The sequence below is a fragment of the Nerophis ophidion genome, linkage group LG26, assembly GCF_033978795.1.
Source record: "Nerophis ophidion isolate RoL-2023_Sa linkage group LG26, RoL_Noph_v1.0, whole genome shotgun sequence".
NCBI lineage: Eukaryota > Metazoa > Chordata > Actinopteri > Syngnathiformes > Syngnathidae > Nerophis > Nerophis ophidion.
In genome coordinates this window covers 34,733,961-34,750,319 of record NC_084636.1, presented here as the reverse complement: position 1 = coordinate 34,750,319, position 16,359 = coordinate 34,733,961, and the positions used below count along the sequence as shown (strand labels likewise).

Below are 16,359 nucleotides of genomic sequence, written 5' to 3'. Positions count from 1 at the left end.
ATGTCCCCCCCCTCCCTTGTGGAGGGGGTCCGGTCCGATGACCATGGATGAAGTACTGGCTGTCCAGAGTCGAGACCCAGGATGGACCGCTCGTCGGGACCCAGGATGGACCGCTCGCCTGTATCGGTTGGGGACATCTCTACGCTGCTGATCCGCCTCCGCTTGAGATGGTTTCCTGTGGACGGGACTCTCGCTGCTGTCTTGGATCCGCTTGAACTGAACTCTCGCGGCTGTGTTGGAGCCACTATGGATTGAACTTTCACAGTATCATGTTAGACCCGCTCCACATCCATTGCGTTCGGTCCCCTAGAGGGGGGGGGGGGGGGGGTTGCCCACATCTGAGGTCCTCTCCAAGGTTTCTCATAGTCAGCATTGTCACTGGCGTCCCACTGGATGTGAATTCTCCCTGCCCACTGGGTGTGAGTTTTCCTTGCCCTTTTGTGGGTTCTTCCGAGGATGTTGTAGTCGTAATGATTTGTGCAGTCCTTTGAGACATTTGTGATTTGGGGCTATATAAACAAACATTGATTGATTGATTGAAAGATAAGGGATTTCCCAGAATTATCCTAGTAAATGTGTCTAAAAACATCTGAATCGCTCCCAATGCTATCGCCTTTTTTTTACTAGTCCTTCACTCTTACTTTCCTCATCCACGAATCTTTCATCCTCGCTCAAATTAATGGGGAAATTGTCGCTTTCTCGGTCCGAATAGCTCTTTTTGTTGGGAGGCTCCCATTGTGAGGATGTGAGGAGCCCTCACACCGGTGACGTCATCGTCTGCTACTTTAGCGACCAAAAGTTGCAAACTTTATATAGTCGATGTTCTCTACTAAATCATTTCAGCTAAAATATGGCAATATCGCAAAAATTATCAAGTATGACACATACAATGGACCTGCTGTCCCCGTTTGAATAAGAAAAACTCATTTCAGTAGGCCTTTAAACATGATGGCACTAACTCGACCTGACTTGACTGAGTTTATTTTGGTCGATTGCCAAGGTTTTAAAAGTCCTCCAGCATGCCTGGACCCTGGGAAAACCAGTTAAACAATGACCTGACATTTTAGTAAACTGATGGTTTAGAAGGAAGCTTTTTTTCAGCTTTAGCATCTGGTGGTCAGATCAGAACTAAGATCTACTTTGAGGGTGCAGTGTTCTGCTCAGGTTGAAGTATTTCCTCCTGATGCACACACCTTCAAGTGCTGTCGTTTGATAGCAATTCCAGCTGCAAGAATTCGACCTCTGCTCTTGTTTGTCCCGACACTTTATGTAACAGGTTGATTGCCTTCCAGCCGCCCCTCCTTACTAAACCTCGGACTATGTGAGCCAGTCTAGATCTTCGCGCGGCACAGCTCTCGTCATGATTCTGCAGGCTCTTTTTGAATTCCTCGACCCGAGCAGCTTGCTGCTGTTTGCTTTTGTTGTGCTGCTGCTGACGGATGTGGTCCGAAACCGGAGACCGGGCAGTTTCCCGCCCGGACCTTGGGCTGTGCCTTTTCTGGGGAATGTTTTTACCCGAAGCGACTACAAAACCATGGAGAATGTGAGACGAACGTGGACGACGTGTTGATCCCCGGAACATCGTTGAGCTGATCTGGCGGTTTTCGTTGGTCCACAGCTTGCAAAGGAGTACGGCCCGGTCTTCAGCCTGAGGAAAGGCAGTGAGAAGATGGTGTTTGTTTGGGGTTACAAGATAGTCAAAGAAGCGCTCGTCACCCAGCTGGACAGCTTTGTCGATCGGCCCGTTGTACAACTCTTCCATAAGCATTTCAAAGGCATGGGTGAGTTAAGCACCTTGACAATCACATGCTTGATTTTGGACTCCTGTGACTGACTGCTGACCAGTCCAGTCCAGGGCCAGGTGGGACAGGCTTATGGAGTAACTTTCTATCATATTGTTAACTGGTACCAAATGTGTCAGGCATCGTAATGAGCAATGGCTACCAGTGGAAGAAGCACAGGAAATTTGCCAACACTCACCTGCGATACTTTGGCGAAGGCCAGAGGTCCCTAGAAAACTACATCGAGGTGGAATGTCTCTTCATTCGCGAGGCGTTCAAAGAGGAACAAGGCAGGTCAACTTCACAGAGTTCCCTTGGAAATAGAAATGTACTGACGCATCATTTTTTTTCCGCATTCTGCATTTCCAGGAAAGCCCTTCAACCCTATGTACATCATAACAAACGCCGTGAGTAACATCATCTCCTCTGTGCTCTTCGGACGCCGCTTTGAATACAACGATGGGACTTTTCGCAAGTTCCTAGAGCTGGATAACGAAGCGATTGCGCTCGCCACCGCCGAGGTTGTGCAGGTCATGGCCGTCGCCGCCTCAGTTTAGCGCCGGGGTCCAACTTAGCTGGCTCGCGGCGTCGACCTGAAACGTTTGTTCGGTCCGCAGCTCTGCGACGCATTCCCCCGCCTGCTCGATTACTTGCCTGGCCCACACCGGAAGGTCCACGCCAACTACCAGGAGATCATGCTCTTTCTGCAGAAAGAAGTGGAGAGGCACCGGGAAGAGTGGAACCCAGAAGATCCCCGGGATTATATTGACGCGTACCTCGGTGAGATAGAGAAGGTGGGTTGCTTCCTTTTTTTGCACTGCAAACTTAGACTTGATTCCAGCTACAAGGGGGCTGTCTTAATCCTCCGTATCGAGAGGAGCCAGATGAGGTGGTTCGGGGATCTGGTCGGGATGCCACCCAAACACCTCTCTAGGGAGGTGTTTAGGGCACGTCCGACCAGTAGGATGCCATGGGGAAGACCCTGGACACGTTGGGTACACTATGTCTCCCAGCTGGCCTGGGAACGGCTCAGGATCCCCCGGGAAGAGCTGGACCAAGTGGCTGGCACGCAGATAGCATGACAATGTGTGTAAGAGAACATTAAAAGCATTGTCACCACGACACGCCCTCAAAATAATTATGCGGGTGAAAACCGGAGAATGTTAGTTAGCCCAGGGATATTACTGGGAAAAGCACTCAAATCCGGACAACCTCTCGGAAAAATCTTGAGGGTCGGCAAGTATGCAGCTAAGCCACATCAGGAGCCACGTTGCCGACCCCTGATCTACAAACATTCACAGAATTGCGATTGTGACATCTAGTGGACACATTCAGAACAGCCGTTTCTTTCATTCAAAAATGTCGGCTCATTTTTATATTTAAAACCTGTTTGCGGCCCGTACGTTTGACACCCTTGCCCTAGACCAGGGGTGCCCACACTTTTTCTGCAGGCGAGCTACTTTTCAATTGACCAACTCGAGGGGATCTACCTCATTTATATATATCATTTATATTTATTTATTTATGAAAGAGACATTTTTGTAAACAAGTTAAATGTGTTTCATGATAATACAAGCATGTGTAACACATATAGATGTCTTTCTTTCACAAAGACAAGAATATAAGTTGGTGTATTACCTGATTCTGATGACTTGCATTGATTGGAATCAGACAGTAATGATGATAACGCCCACATTTTCAAATGGAGGAGAAAAAAAGTTGTCCTTTCTGTACAATACCACATGAAAGTGGTTGGTTTTTGGCATCTAATTCATCCAGCTTCTATACACTTTACAAGAAAAACATTGGCGGCAAATTCCGGAGCTTGCTTGATTGACATTCACGGCACCCGAGGGTCTTGTGAGATGACGCTGGCTGCTGCCAGTTCATTATTATGAAAAAATGACAGAGAGGAAGGCGAGAAACACTTTTTATTTCAACAGACTTTCGCGCCGTCCCTTCCGTCAAAACTCTAAAGGCCGACTGCACATTTCCTATCTTCACAATAAAAGCCCTGCTTCATGCTGCCTGCGCTAACAAAATAAGAGTCTCGGAAAGCTTGTGCACGCCAGCTTTCTGAGGGATCGCTTGTGCACGCCAGTTTTCCGAGACTCTGTATTTAGTTAGCGCAGGCAGCATGAAGCAGGGCTTTTATTGTGAAGATAGGAAATGTGCAGTCGGCCTTTAGAGTTTTGACGGAAGGTACGGCGCGAGAGTCTGTTGAAATAAAAAGTGTTTCTCGCCTTCCTCTCGGTCATATTTTCATAATAATGATCTTGCAGCAGCCAGCGTCATCTCACAAGACCCTCCGGTACCATGAATGTCATTTAAGTGACGTCTTGGTGAAGATTGATGATCACAAATTTTTAGGTCTATTTTTTTTAAAAGCCTGGCTGGAGATCGACTGACACACCCCCCGCGGTCGACTGGTAGCTCGCCATCGACGTAATGGGCACCCCTGCCCTAGACCATAGTTGCCAACCCTGAGACCTCCGAATTTGGGAGATGGAGGGGGGGCGGTGTTTTTTTTTTTTTTTGAGGTGGGCGGGGTTGGAAGGGCGCAGGGTTTGGTGGTAGCGGGGGGGGGGTATATTGTAGCGTCCCGGAAGACTTAGTGCTGCAAGAGGTTCTGGGTATTTGTTCTGTTGTGTTTATGTTGTTATGTTGTGTTACGGTGCAGATGTTCTCCCGAAATGTGTTTGTCATTCTTATTTGGTGTGGGTTCACAGTGTGGCGCATATTTGTAACAGTGTTAACGTTGTTTATACGGCCACCCTCGGTGTGACCTGTATTGCTGTTGAGCAAGTATTCTTACATTCACTTATGTGTGTAAAAGCCGCATATTTTATGTGACTGGGAGCGGACGTGAAGACAGGTTGTCCGGGTGGAAATCGGGAGAAATTCGGGAGAATGGTTGCCTCGGGAGATTTTCGGGACTGGCACTGAAATTCGGGAGTCTCCTGGGAAAATCGGGAGTGTTGGCAGGTATGCCCTTGACCAGGGGCACCGAAAAGGGGGGGGGGGGGTAAAGGAGACGGATTCTAGGGGCCCACAATGGAGGGGGGCCCAGAAAGCCCCTAATGATGATTAAATTATATGAAATTATGTATTAGGGGCCCTGTAAAGATTATTTTCATGGGGCCCATAATCTCTAGCGGCGCCCCTGCCCTTGACCATCCCCTAGGAGGTGAGGGTAGCAGTGGGCAATAGCAATAGTAGTAATTTTTGGGGATTTAACTCCTAATTCCAAACCTTGATGCTGAGTGCCAAGCAGGGAGGTAATGGGTTCCATTCTGATAGTCTTTGGTATGACTCGGCCGGGGTTTGAACTCACAACCTACCGATCTCATCTGCCGGGGTTTGAACTCACAACCTACCGATCTCAGGTAAGGCAAATGCTCTACAGTTTTAGAAGCTGTGTAATAAACGGATACATCTTAAGTCAAACACTAGGCATCAGGTCGCAGTGTTGCCATCATTTACTGTACAATGTCTGCTCTCACCGGGATAGACTGATGGGATGCTTATATCGTCCTCTTTACATCAACAATTCATCATTACAGAATTTACAAAACGTTACTTGACAGCAACAATGTCAGCAACAACAATCAGCACCTCCAAGTCCGAATCCATGGTTCTCGCCCGGAAAAGGTTGGAGTGCCATCTCCGGGTTGGGGAAGAGACCCTGCCCCAAGTGGAGGATTTCAAGTACCGAGGAGTCTTGTTCACGAGTGAGGGAAGAGTGAATGGTGAGATTGAGATCGACAGGCGGATCGGTGCGCCGTCTTCAGTAATGCGGACGCTGTATCGATCCGTTGTGGTGAAGAAGGAGCTGAGCCGAAAGGCAAAGCTCTCAATTTACCGGTCGATCTACGTTCCCATCCTCACCTATGGTCATGAACTTTGGGTTATGACCGAAAGGACAAGATCACGGGTACAAGCGGCCCAAATGAGTTTCCTCTGCCGGGTGTCTCTCCCTTAGAGATAGGGTGAGGAGCTCAGCCATCCAGGAGGAGCTCAAAGTAAAGCCACTGCTCCTCCACATGGAAAGGAGCCAGAAGAGGTGGTTTGAGCATCTGGTCAGAATGCCACCTGAACGCCTCCCCAGGGAGGTGTTTAGGGCACGTCCAACGGGTAGTAGGCCACGGGGAAGACCCAGGACACGTTGGGAAGACTATGTCTCCCGGCTGGCCTGGAAACGCCTCGGGATCCCCTGGGAAGAGCTGGACGAAGTGGCTGGGGAGAGGAAAGTCTAGGCTTCCCTGCTTAGGCTGCTGCCCCCGCAACCCGACCTCGGATAAGCAGAAGAAGATGGATGGATGGAGTAAGAAGTAAGAGGAGTCCATGGGTTAGTTCCACGCATGCGGGAGGTGCATGACCCTGATACTAATACTAACAATGTTCTTCTCTTTCACAAAACAAATAGAATATTCCAGTAAAGTATTTACAAAAACTGCTGGTAACACTTTCCAAAACAAGTCCTTTCTGTTGGAAACTTTGCAGAGGAAGGAAGACCCACAGGCCGGCTTCAATATTGAATCCCTGCTGGTTAGCACTCTCGACATGGTGGAGGCCGGCACAGAAACCTCCGCCACAACCTTACGCTGGGCTCTAGTCTACATGCTGCACCACCCGGAGATACAGAGTGAGTCCACGTGTCGCCTCCGCAGCTGTTTTGTGCGGGATCTTCCAGTTCTAACGCCTGACTCTCCCAGAGGAGGTCCAGGCGGAGATCGACAGGGTGATCGGACAGGCTCGCCAACCCACATTGGCCGACAGACCCAACATGCCCTACACCGAGGCAGTCATCCATGAAACTCAGAGGATGGCGGACATACTTCCTTTGGGGTTCTCCAAGATGGCCAGTCACGATGCTACACTGGGAGGATATGTCATCCCAAAGGTAAACACTAAGACAGCTGCTACAATGCTCCTAATCCCACACCAAGGCCGAGACAACATCATACCCTCTGATTACCGCTTCCAGGGCACAGCCATCACCGCCATCCTAACATCCGTGCTTTACGACAAGACTGAGTGGGAGACCCCGGACAGGTTCAACCCTCAACACTTTTTGGATTCAGAAGGCCAATTCCGCAGAAGGAACGCATTTCTACCGTTCTCAGCAGGTTCCAAAACTATCCACAAAGCCAGGACTTCTGGTTTGAGTGGAAAAGCTCATGCCGCCGTCCACGTTCTTGCTTCCAGGTAAGCGTTCGTGTTTGGGGGAGCAGCTGGCCAGGATGGAGCTGTTCCTTTTCTTCACGACTCTGATGCAACACTTCACCTTCACCCCCATTCCGGGGGAGATGCCGAACCTGGAGGGCGTGATGGGCTTCACGCGCTCTCCCGTACAGTTCAGACTTCTTGCGGTGCCTCGCTGATGCCGCCCACCCTCTTCCAGTTCTTCTCCTCTCGAGCGACCCTCCATTTATAAGTCCGACTTTAAAAGCAGCAGATCATGCAGGGTCATCTGACCTCGTCTTGTTTTGCCCAATAAAAGTGCTTTCTAACTTACACTTGGCTCATTACTCGGGCTGTCAAAAGTTAACGCGATAATAACTCCTACTACGCTACTACTACGCTACTCCTACATTTCTACTACACTTCTACCTGCACTCTTACTACTCTCCTACACTACTCCTTGCACTCCTACTACATTACTCCTATACTCTTACTACACAACCCCTACACTCCTACTACACTCCTACACTACTCATTGCACTCCTACTACACTACTCCTACACTCCTACAGTGAAGTGAATTATATTTATATAGCGCTTTTCTCAAGTGACTCAAAGCGCTTTACATAGTGAAACCCGATATCTAAGTTACATTTTAAACCAGTGTGGGTGGCACTGGGAGCAGGTGAGTAAAGTGTCTTGCCCAAGGACACAACGGCAGTAACTAGGATGGCACAAGCGGGAATCGAACCTGCAACCCTCAAGTTGTTGGCACGGCCACTTTACTAACCGAGCTATGCCGCCCCACTCCTTGCACTCCTACTACAATACTCCTTGGACTCCTACTACACTACTCCTACAGTCCTACTACACTACTCCTACACTCCTACTACACTACTCCTTGCACTCCTACTACACTACTCCTACACTCCTACTACACTACTCCTACACTCCTACTACACTACTCCTTGCACTCCTACTACACTACTCCTTGCATTCCTACTACACTACTCCTTGCACTCCTACTACACTACTCCTACAGTCCTACTACACTCCTACTGCACTACTCCTACACTCCTACTACACTACTCCTACACTCCTACTACACTACTCCTTGGACTCCTACTACACTACTCCTACAGTCCTACTACACTACTCCTACACTCCTACTACACTACTCCTTGCACTCCTACTACACTACTCCTACACTCCTACTACACTACTCCTACACTCCTACTACACTACTCCTACACTACTCCTTGGACTCCTACTACACTACTCCTACAGTCCTACTACACTACTCCTACACTCCTACTACACTACTCCTTGCACTCCTACTACACTACTCCTACACTCCTACTACACTACTCCTACACTACTCCTTGGACTCCTACTACACTACTCCTACAGTCCTACTACACTACTCCTACACTCCTACTACACTACTCCTACACTACTCCTTGGACTCCTACTACACTACTCCTACACTCCTACTACACTACTCCTACACTACTCCTTGGACTCCTACTACACTACTCCTACAGTCCTACTACACTACTCCTACACTCCTACTACACTACTCCTTGCACTCCTACTACACTACTCCTACAGTCTTACTACACTCCTACTACACTACTCCTACACTCCTACTACAATACTCCTTGGACTCCTACTACACTACTACTACACTCCTACTACACTACTCCTACACTCCTAATACACTACTCCTACACTCCTACTACACTACTCCTTGGACTCCTACTACACTACTCCTACAGTCCTACTACACTACTCCTACACTCCTACTACACTACTCCTTGCACTCCTACTACACTACTCCTACAGTCTTACTACACTCCTACTACACTACTCCTACACTCCTACTACAATACTCCTTGGACTCCTACTACACTACTACTACACTCCTACTACACTACTCCTACACTCCTACTACACTACTCCTACACTCCTACTACACTACTCCTACACTACTCCTTGGACTCCTACTACACTACTCCTACAGTCCTACTACACTACTCCTACACTCCTACTACACTACTCCTACACTACTCCTTGGACTCCTACTACACTACTCCTACACTCCTACTACACTACTCCTACACTACTCCTTGGACTCCTACTACACTACTCCTACAGTCCTACTACACTACTCCTACACTCCTACTACACTACTCCTTGCACTCCTACTACACTACTCCTACAGTCTTACTACACTCCTACTACACTACTCCTACACTCCTACTACAATACTCCTTGGACTCCTACTACACTACTACTACACTCCTACTACACTACTCCTACACTCCTAATACACTACTCCTACACTCCTACTACACTACTCCTTGGACTCCTACTACACTACTCCTACAGTCCTACTACACTACTCCTACACTCCTACTACACTACTCCTTGCACTCCTACTACACTACTCCTACAGTCTTACTACACTCCTACTACACTACTCCTACACTCCTACTACAATACTCCTTGGACTCCTACTACACTACTACTACACTCCTACTACACTACTCCTACACTCCTACTACACTACTCCTTGCACTCCTACTACAATACTCCTTGGACTCCTACTACACTACTACTACACTCCTACTACACTACTACTACACTCCTACTACACTACTCCTTGCACTCCTACTACAATACTCCTTGCACTCCTACTACAATACTCCTTGGACTCCTACTACTAAGGGGCGCTGGAAGCCGGCAGACCCGTCAGCGATCCTGTTCTGTCTCCCTGTAATGTTTGTCTAAACTTGAATGGGATTGTGCTGAAAATTTTAATTTTCCTGAAGGAACTCTCCTGACGGAATAAATAAAGTACTATCTATCTAATCTAATCCTTGCATTCATACTACAATACTCCTACACTCCTACTACACTACTACTACACTCCTACTAGCACTCCCACTACACTACTCCTTGCACTCCTACTACATTACTCCTACTACACTTCTACTACACTCCTACTTATAATCCTACTACGCTACTACTACACTACTTCTAAACTCCTACTACATTCCTACTACACTACTCCTACACTCGTACTTACACTCCTACTATACTCATACCACGCTACTCATACACTCCTATTTGCATTCCTACTACACTCCTACTCTCATACTTGCACTCCTACAACGCTATTATTACATTACTCCTACACTCCTACTTACACTCCGACTACACTCCTACTTACACTCCTACTACACTCGTACTTGCACTCCTACTACACTAATACTACATTCCTACTTGCAATCCTACTATGCTACTACTACGCTACTCCTACACTTCTACTTGCACTCCAACTACACTCTTCCTTGCAATCCTTCTACACTTACCACTACATTACTACTACACTCCTACATGCAAACCTGCTACACTCCTACATGCACTCCTACTAAACTCCTGCCACAATCCTCCTTGCATTACTCCTACACTCCTCCTACATTCCTACTTACACTCCTACTACACTTCTACTTGCACTCCTACACTCATACTTATACTCCTACTACGCTGCTGCTACTACTACACTCGGACTTACACTCCTACTACACTTCTACTTGCACTCCTACACTTGGACTTACACTCCTGCTACTTGGTAGAGTTTTACTTCCGTGGTTAGTTCACAGTTATGAAATGAAAGCTCAGCAGAAATCAGCGATGCTAGGCAGGAAGTAGAAAGGGGACTTTTTTAAATTGCAAAAAGTCAGGTCAGTCTTCAAAACATGTCTAGACAACTTCTCAAACCACTAAGACATAGTCAAACTGTCAGGGACAAGCCTGACACCTCCTTGTGCTCCGACGGGCACTTCTACTACACTCCTACTTGTGCTCCGCCGGGCACTTCTACTACACTCCTCCTTCACTCCTGCTTCTTGTACACTCCTACTTGCGCTCCTCCTATTCTCCTACTCTTGCTCCGCCGGGCACTTCTACTACACTCCTCCTACACGCTACTTGTGCTCCGCCGGGCACTTCTACTACACTCCTCCTACACTCCTACTCTTGCTTCGGCGGGCACTTCTACTACACTCCTCCTACACTCCTACTCTTGCTTCGGCGGGCACTTCTACTACACTCCTCCTACACTCCTGCTTGTGCTCCTCCTTCACTCCTATTTCTTGTACACTCCTACTTGCGCTCCTCCTACTCTCCAACTTGTGCTCCGCCGGGCACTTCTACTACACTCCTCCTACACTCCTACTCTTGCTTCGGCGGGCATTTCTACTACACTCCTCCTACACTCCTGCTTGTGCTCCTCCTTCACTCCTACTTCTTGTACACTCCTACTTGCGCTCCTCCTACTCTCCAACTTGTGCTCCGCCGGGCACCTCTACTACACTCCTCCTACACTCCTACTCTTGCTTCGCCGGGCATTTCTACTACACTCCTGCTTGTGCTCCTCCTTCACTCCTACTTCTTGTACACTCCTACTTGCGCTCCTCCTACTTTCCTACTTGTGCTCCGCCGGGCACTTCTACTACACTCCTACACTCCTACTCTTGCTTCGCCGGGCACTTCTACTACACTCCTCCTACACTCTACTTGTGCTCCTCCTTCACTCCTACTTCTTGTACACTCCTACTTGCGCTCCTCCTACTTTCCTACTTGTGTTCCGCCGGGCACTTCTACTACACTCCTCCTACACTTGCTTCGCCGGGCATTTCTAGTAAACTCCTCCTACACTCCTGCTTGCGCTCCTCCTACACTCTACTTGTGTTCCGCCGGGCACTTCTACTACACTCCTCCTACACTCCTACTCTTGCTTCGCTGGGCATTTCTACTACACTCCTCCTACACACCTGTTTGTGCTCCTCCGTCACTCCTACTTCTTGTACACTCCTACTTGTGCTCCTCCTACTCTCCTACTTGTGTTCCGCCGGGCACTTCTACTACACTCCTCCTACACTCTACTTGCGCTCCTCCTATTCTCCTACTTGTGCTCCGCCGGGCACTTCTACTACACTCCTCTTACACTTCTACTCTTGCTTCGCCGGGCATTTCTAGTACACTCCTCCTACTCTCCTACTTGCGCTCCTCCTATTCTCGTACTTGTGCTCCGCCGGGCACTTCTACTACACTCCTCTTACACTCCTACTCTTGCTCCTCCTTCACTCCTATTTCTTGTACACTCCTACTTGTGCTCCTCCTACTCTCCTACTTGTGTTCCGCCGGGCACTTCTACTACACTCCTCCTACACTCCTACTCTTGCTTTGCCGGGCACTTCTACTACACTCCTCCTAGACTCTACTTGCGCTCCTCCACTCCAACTTGTGCTCGGACAGGCGCTTCTTCGACACTCCTACCTGCGCTCCTCCTCCTACTCTCCTACTTGTGCTCCGACGGGCACTTCTACTACACTCCTCCTACACTCTACTTGCGCTCCTACACTCCTACTCTTGCTCCGACGGGCACTTCTACTGCACTCCTCCTACACTCCTACTTGTGCTCCGACGGGCACTTCTACTGCACTCTTCCTACACTCCGGTTGCAGTCCACCATGTTGGCATCTGCATTGTGCCTGGGATGTAACATCTGGGCGTTGCTGTTCTCAGGTCTGGTTCTTCTCCTGGCAGTCTTTTATTTCAACAAAAAGGAGCCGTGTGACTTTCCACCAGGACCCCCGGCTCTACCCGTCTTTGGGAACGTCTTCCACGTCGCCATCAAGCAGCCTCACAGGTACCTGACACAGGTAAGATCCATTTGAACTTCACCCTCAAGTCCAGTCTTCTGGTAAGAAGGTTTATTCATCATCGCTCCGGACTACCGAGTTTGGCTGACAATGCACTTTTTCATCCTGTCACACTCCAATTATGGTGGAATTTGCTGAGAGTGCGTGCACAGATTGTGTTAGCGGAGTCAGGCGCTGGACCTGAAGGCCGCATTGTTGTCTGGTCCGCCCGCTGCAGCTGGCCCAGAACTACGGAGACGTCTTCTGCCTGCGCCTGGGGAGGGAGCGCTGGGTGTTTGTGTGCGGCTGGAAGATGCTCAGAGAAGTCCTCGTCACGCAAGCCCACAACTTTGCTGACCGGCCCCGCAACCCCGTCTTAGCCAGGATGTACCCCCTCAGCACAGGTGAACACACGCACCCGGTCTGGTGGATCTGGAAGAGTTTTTGCCTCGTTCGTGCTTGTGACTGAAGCATTAAGGAGTGGGACTAGTCAGGCCTAGGTGTAGTGTGCTTGAACAACCACCAGGCAGCGTCTGTGAGCAGATAATACTGGATCATAACTTTAGGACTTATCAAGTCTTCCCATCAAGGAAACACCGTCTCACTTAGTCTTCACTCTCGCTCTTGAGTGAGGCCAAAACTCATCTAGACCCACTATGTGGTCTATGTACATGACCAAAAACTGAATGGGGTATACGTATATGACGAAAAACTGAATGTGGTCTATGTGTGTGATGAAAAACTGAATGTGGTCTGTGTGTATGATGAAAAACTGAATGTAGTCTATGTGTATGATGAAAAACTGAATGTAGTCTATGTGTATGATGAAAAACTGAATGTGGTCTATGTATATGCCGAAAAACTGAACGTGGTCTATGTGTATGATGAAAAACTGAATGTGGTCTATGTGCATGAAGAGAAACTGAATGAGGTCTATTTTTATGACGAAAAACTGAATGTGGTCTACGTGTATGACGAAAAACTGAATGTGATCTATATGTAAGATGAAAAACTGAATGTGGTCTATGTGTATGATTAAAAACTGAATGCGGTCTATATTCATGAAGAAAAACTGAATGTGGTCCATGTATATGACGAAAAACTGAATGGGGTCTATGTGTATGATGAAAAACTGAATGTGGTCTATGTGTATAATGAAAAACTGAACGTGGTCTATGTGTATGATGAAAAACTAAATGTGGTCTATGTGTCTGATGAAAAACTGAATGTGGTCTATAAGTATAATGAAAAACTGAACGTGGTCTATGTGTATGATGAAAAACTGAATGTTGTAACTGAATGTGGTCTATGTGTATGATGGAAAACTGAACGTGGTCTATGTGTATGATGAAAAACTAAATGTGGTCTATGTGTCTGATGAAAAACTGAATGTGGTCTATAAGTATAATGAAAAACTGAACGTGGTCTATGTGTATGATGAAAAACTGAATGTTGTAACTGAATGTGGTCTATGTGTATGATGGAAAACTGAACGTGGTCTATGTGTATGATGAAAAACTGAATGTTGTAACTGAATGTGGTCTATGTGTATGATGGAAAACTGAACGTGGTCTATGTGTATGATGAAAAACTGAATGTGGTCTATGTGTATGATGAAAAACCTAACGTGGTCTATGTGTATGATGAAAAACTGAATGTGGTCTATGTGTATAATGAAAAAACTGAACGTGGTCTATGTGTGTAATGAAAAACTGAATGTGGTCTATGTGTATGATGAAAAACTGAATGTGGTCTATGTGTATGATGAAAAACTGAATGTGGTCTATGTGTATGATGAAAAACTGAATGTTGTCTATGTGTATGATGAAAAACCTAACGTGGTCTATGTGTGTAATGTAAAACTGAATGTGGTCTATGTGTATGATGAAAAACTGAATGTGGTCTATGTGTATGATGAAAAACTGAATGTGGTCTATGTGTAAGATGAAAAACTGAATGTGGTCTATGTGTATAATGTAAAACTGAATGTGGTCTATGTGTATGATGAAAAACTGAACGTGGTCTATGTGTGTAATGAAAAACTGAATGTGGTCTATGTGTAAGATGAAAAACTGAATGTGGTCTATGTGTGTAATGAAAAACTGAATGTGGTCTATGTGTAAGATGAAAAACTGAATGTGGTCTATTTGTATGATGAAAAACTGAATGTGGTCTAGGTGAGAAAAACGCACACAAAGACACACAAACGCAATCATACACAAAGACCCCCATACACAAAGACACACACACACAAAGACACAAATGCACACAAAGATACACAAACACACTCATACACAGACACACACACACAAAGACACGCATTGACACCAAGGCACACACAGAAAGACAAACAAACACATACATAAACACGCAAAAACCTACACACACACATAGATAAAGACACACATACACACACAAAGACCCCACACACACACAAAGATACGCTTACACAAAGACAGAAACGCACATATACACAGACAAACACACACAAAAAGACACGTATACACACAAACGCACACATACAGAAAGACAAACACACACAAACACACGCAGACACACAAAGACACACAAATGTGCCCATACCCAAAGACACACACAAAGACACAGAAAGACACGTTTACACAAATACACACACAACGCTCCCATACACAAAGAAACACACGCACACACACGACAAGCAAATGCAGTCATACGCTAAGACACACACACACACAAAGAATACAGCCATAAACAATGACACACACACACAAAGAAACACAAAGACACATACATAAAGACACACATACACACACAAAGACCCCATACATACACACACACACACGCACACACGCACACAAAGACACATACACACAACGCCACATATACATAAAGACACACAAACACACCCATACACAGAGACACACGCACAAAAAGACACCCATACACAGACACACAAAAAGACACGCATACACAAAGACACAACGACACATACATTAAGACACACAAACACACCCATACACAAAGACACACACACAACGCCACATATACATAAAGACACACCCATACACAAAGACACACACACACAACGCCACATATACATACTGACACACAAACACACCCATACACAAAGACACACACACACAACGCCACATGTACATACTGACACACAAACACACCCATACACAGACACACGCACAAAAAGACACCCATACACAAAGACACACAAAAAGACACGCATTCACAAAGACACACACACACAAAGACACACATACACAAAACCACACAAAAAGACACGCATACACAAAGACACACATTCACAAAGACACACAAAGACACTCATACAAAAACACACCCAAACACACAGACACACACACACAAAAAGACACATTCACAAAGACACTCATTCACACTCATACACAAAGTGAAGTGAATTATATTTATATAGCGCTCTTCTCTAGTGACTCAAAGCGCTTTACATAGTGAAAGCCAATATCTACAAACCCCGTTTCCATATGAGTTGGGAAATTGTGTTAGATGTAAATATAAACAGAATACAATGATTTGTAAATCCTTTTCAACCCATATTCAATTGAATGCACCACAAAGTCAAAACATTTGATGTTCAAACTCAAACTTTTTGTTTGCAAATAATAATTAACTTAGAATTTAATGGCTGCAACACGTGCCAAAGTAGTTGGGAAAGGG

At 46.7% G+C, this 16,359-nt stretch overlaps 1 pseudogene; it reads left to right on the top strand.

Moving 5' to 3' along the window:
• The first annotated feature begins 1,136 nt into the window (after nt 1-1,136).
• Nucleotides 1,137-16,359, top strand: part of LOC133543652 (uncharacterized) — a 32,899-nt pseudogene continuing 17,676 nt past the window's right edge.